The 4,738-nt window shown below is 39.8% G+C and overlaps 1 long non-coding RNA gene across 1 annotated transcript; it reads left to right on the top strand.

Annotated features, from left to right (window-relative positions):
* Positions 1 to 1,786: 1,786 nt before the first annotated feature.
* On the top strand, positions 1,787 to 3,448 carry LOC120746016. The gene is made up of 3 exons (XR_005698753.1): positions 1,787 to 2,257; positions 2,401 to 2,502; positions 2,581 to 3,448. It is a non-coding gene; the product is annotated as an uncharacterized LOC120746016 (long non-coding RNA).
* Positions 3,449 to 4,738: the final 1,290 nt, after the last annotated feature.

The following is a 4,738-nucleotide window of genomic DNA, read 5'->3' as shown; positions in this document are numbered from 1 at the left end:
ACCATGGCTACTTCACCTGTCCCTCCTGCATTTTCTTGCTCAATGTGTCAGATGTTTAGTTACTCCTCGGCCTCCTTTAGCAGTAATGATATCTGTAACAAATGTAGCATACAGTGGGGCAAAAAAGTATTTAGTCAGCCACCGATTGTGCAAGTTCCCCCACCTAAAATGATGACAGAGGTCAGTAATTTGCACCAGAGGTACACTTCAACTGTGAGAGACAGAATGTGAAAAAAAAATCCATGAATCCACATGGTAGGATTTGTAAAGAATTTATACGTAAATCAGGGTGGAAAATAAGTATTTGGTCAATAACAAAAATACAACTCAATACTTTGTAACATAACCTTTGTTGGCAATAACAGAGGTCAAACGTTTACTATAGGTCTTTACCAGGTTTGCACACACAGTAGCTGGTATTTTGGCCCATTCCTCCATGCAGATCTTCTCGAGAGCAGTGATGTTTCGGGGCTGTCGCCGAGCAACACGGACTTTCAACTCCCGCCACAGATTTTCTATGGGGTTGAGGTCTGGAGACTGGCTAGGCCACTCCAGGACTTTCAAATGCTTCTTACGGAGCCACTCCTTTGTTGCCCGGGTGGTGTGTTTTGGATCATTGTCATGTTGGAAGACCCAGCCTTGTTTCATCTTCAAAGTTCTCACTGATGGAAGGAGGTTTTGGCTCAAAATCTCACGATACATGGCCCCATTCATTCTGTCCTTAACACGGATCAGTCGTCCTGTCCCCTTGGCAGTAAAACAGCCCCATAGCATGATGTTTCCACCCCCATTCTTCACAGTAGGTATGGTGTTCTTGGGATGCAACTCAGTATTCTTCTTCCTCCAAACACGACGAGTTGAGTTTATACCAAAAAGTTCTACTTTGGTTCCATCTGACCACATGACATTCTCCTAATCCTCTGCTGTATCATCCATGTGCTCTCTGGCAAACTTCAGACGGGCCTGGACATGCACTGGCTTCAGCAGCGGAACACGTCTGGCACTGCGGGATTTGATTCCCTGCCGTTGTAGTGTGTTACTGATGGTGACCTTTGTTATTTTGGTCCCAGCTCTCTGCAGGTCATTCACCAGGTTCCCCCGTGTGGTTCTGGGATCTTTGCTCACCGTTCTCATGATCATTTTGACCCCACGGGATGAGATCTTGCGTGGAGCCCCAGATCGAGGGAGATTATCAGTGGTCCTGTATGTCTTCCATTTTCTGATGATTGCTCCCACAGTTGATTTTTTCACACCAAGCTGCTTGCCTATTGTAGATTCACTCTTCCCAGTCTGGTGCAGGTCTACAATACTTTTCCTGGTGTCCTTCGAAAGCTCTTTGGTCTTGGCCATGGCGGCGTTTGGAGTCTGACTGTTTGAGGCTGTGGACAGGTGTCTTTTATACAGATGATGAGTTCAAACAGGTGCCATTCATACAGGTAACGAGTGGGGGACAGAAAAGCTTCTTACAGAAGACGTTACAGGTCTGTGAGAGCCAGAGATTTTCCTTGTTTGAGGTGACCAAATACTTATTTTCCACCCTAATTTACGAATAAATTCTTTACAAATCCTACCATGTGGATTCATGGATTTTTTTTCACATTCTGTCTCTCACAGTTGAAGTGTACCTCTGGTGCAAATTACTGACCTCTGTCATCATTTTAAGTGGGGGAACTTGCACAATCGGTGGCTGACTAAATACTTTTTTGCCCCACTGTATAACTGGGAAATGATCCGAGATCCCAGCGTTACTTATATCCTTGATACAAATGTCCAGACCATATGAGAAAAACAAGTCCAAAGTATGTCCTTTAACATGCGATGGGTCATTAACCCACTGAGCCAGGTTAAAAGAGTCCGTTAAAGCAAGGAAGTATTTAGCAAATGGGTCATCCTTACAGCAAGTGTGTATGTTAAAATCACCGACAATGAGAACACAACCATATTTAAAAACGGAGCCTAGGAGATCAGCAAAGTCCGTGATAAAATATTTGCTATAGTTAGGTGGTCGATAAACCACCACGCAGAGTGTTGTCGCGGATGCAGTCATCTCTAATAATTGGACTTCAAAGCTAGAGTAGGTAGGTGAGGGTAGCTGCCGAACTGCATAAGAATTTTTAAAGACCGAGGCTACGCCGCCACCCCTACCAGTAAGCCTTGGTGAGCTAAAAGCGACACAGTCCGATGGAAGACGTTCAGTAAAAGGGATGAACTCATCAGGAGATGCTGATTAATTACACCATTATTCCAATAAGTCAAGGTAAAGGGATTTATGTTGTGTCCTTCTAATCCACAAAAGCAAGAATCCTTCAAAACTTTTAAAATCTCTTTGACGTACAAACAAAATAAACATATTGAGGCATCCAGGAGAAATTTAAAAATTAGATTCTTTTCCTGTTTCAGGAAATACACACATGACTATTATAGCAATTACTGCAGGGGTGGTAGTACTCGTATGCATCCTATCGTCAGTCTGCCTGGTGCTGTACTGCAAAAGGAAAAGAGGTAAAAGTACATTCTGCCTGTACTACTGAAATAATTTGTATATTTGTATCAATCTTATGGATCCAAAACATGTCTCAGGTCAGCAAGAAAACAGCATGACAGCGTCAGAGAGTGGTGAACCCAACATGTAAGTAAATATTGTGAATAAAAATGCACACCGTGCTATTAGTTATCATATTGGAGAACATTTTTATCATGGAGTTAGGACCAGTTTTCTCACACATGAATCTAAATATTCCCTAGAGCCAGTTTAGTCAAATAAGAATTCCCTACTTGAGATCTTACTTTGATGAATTCAGCTTAGCCAAAATAATTTCAGTAAAAAGTTCCAGAATAAGAGTTCAAAAACTCCTTCAGTCTGACAAACGGAAATTCAAACAATAAAGATGAATTGTAATCGTTGTAATGCTTTTACCTCAATTTTGTCACGGCTGGGGCAGCAGTCGTGTGGAGGTGAGAAAGGAGGATCCACAAGCAGACAGTGGCGGAGGTGCAAATGGATTTTATTTACAGTGCACATTACAGTGTAATGTTGTAAAGTAAAAGCAAAGTAAAATTTAGTTATATAGCACCTTTTAAGACAAAAGTCACAAAGTACTTCACAGAATCAGAAACGGGCATACAACTTCAAACAAACAAAATCAACCAAAAGCAAGTTTAAACAGATACATTTTTAACTGCTTTTTACAAGAAATGACTGAGTCCAGAGATCTCAAACGCAAAGGGAGCGAGTTCCAGAGTCTGGGGGCCACTGATACGAACGCTCTGTCACCTTTTGTTTTAAACGTGTATGCTGGACAACCAGCAAGCCCTGGTCACATATCCTCAGAGACCTGCTGGAGGAAGAAGATCAAATTCAAATTCAAATTTTATTTGTCACATACACAGTCGTACGCAGTACAATATGCAGTGAAATGCTTAGACAACTGCTCATGACCTAAAGAAAAAAAAAAGACTATGAATAGGATAGGAAATAAATATGAAAATTAAAATGAAGGGTAAATTTAACTAGTAAGGAATAAAATAAAATATAAAAATTAAAACCCAAAATCCTACAGGGAGCACACTTAATTCAAACTGAAAGTCCAGTAAATATTCAGGAAATTTATGTTAAATTACACTTAAAATCTAAATTTATATGTGATATTATGTAAAATTAACACTGAATTGTAATTTTAAAGCAGAAAGTGCTACTGCTGTGAGTAAGCCTAACAGCTTCCAGATCACTTATAGTTCTGGAAAGATGGCAAGAAGGGCATCACTGCTCATTTCTACAATCTCTCAAATGTTGGAATACAAGCCTTTGTCCCATAAAAATGTCTACTAAAACCTACAAATGAAGAGTTATCCTGGAAAAATAGGGAGCACACTAGTTACCTCAACAATTGCAAGACAGCCTTGTCCCAGATGGTCATATGAAAAAAAAGGATGCCATTAGGACTTAATCACCGTTTTATCTGAAAAGTTATATATAGCCTAACTGGCATCTAAAAAGTAAAAAAAAAAAAAAAATGTAGATAAAATGTTGGTTTTGATGAAAAAGGCTGGTGCTAATTTAAAGAGTCAAGTCGGTAAAGGTAGATAAATGTTTTAATAAATATACATTTTACAGCATTTTGTGAACATACACAAAAGTGGCCATTTTTGGCAACGAACAAGCTGAGAGAGAGTTTTATATTTTTTTGCTCTCCATGAACAAAAATAATAGTGCATGATAATGTTGATGTTAATCAATTAGATGTGCCAGACTCTACTATTAATAATACAGCAGTCCCTCGTTTATCGCGGGAGTGACTTTCTAAAAATAACCCGCGATAGGTGAAAGCTGCGAAGTAGCAAACTGTATTTTTTACAATTATTATAGATGTTTTAAGACCGTAAAACCTCTCACTACACACTTTATACACTTTTCCCAGACAGGCACGAACCTTTTCCCACATTTCTCTTTTGTTTAAACACTCTTAAAGTTCAAACCTTCATAGAAACATAAGTCCAGTATTACCAAATGAAACCATGCAAAATGTTTCGTCGGCATTGTTGTGTTGAGGAGAAAACTTACAAACATACAGTAGGCCACAGCACTTCAGGGTTACACTGCTTGCGATCCAAGATTTATATGAATTCGACAACCTAAACGCATTTTGTACTGTACAGCAGCGGTCTCCAACCTTTTTTGCACCACGGACCGGTTTAATGTCACAAAAAATTTTCACGGACCGGTCTTTAAGATGTCGCG

The sequence above is a fragment of the Simochromis diagramma genome, unplaced genomic scaffold, assembly GCF_900408965.1.
Source record: "Simochromis diagramma unplaced genomic scaffold, fSimDia1.1 OVJJ01000023.1, whole genome shotgun sequence".
NCBI lineage: Eukaryota > Metazoa > Chordata > Actinopteri > Cichliformes > Cichlidae > Simochromis > Simochromis diagramma.
The sequence above is the reverse complement of the archived record's forward strand: the minus strand, read 5'-3'. Positions and strand labels throughout refer to the sequence as shown.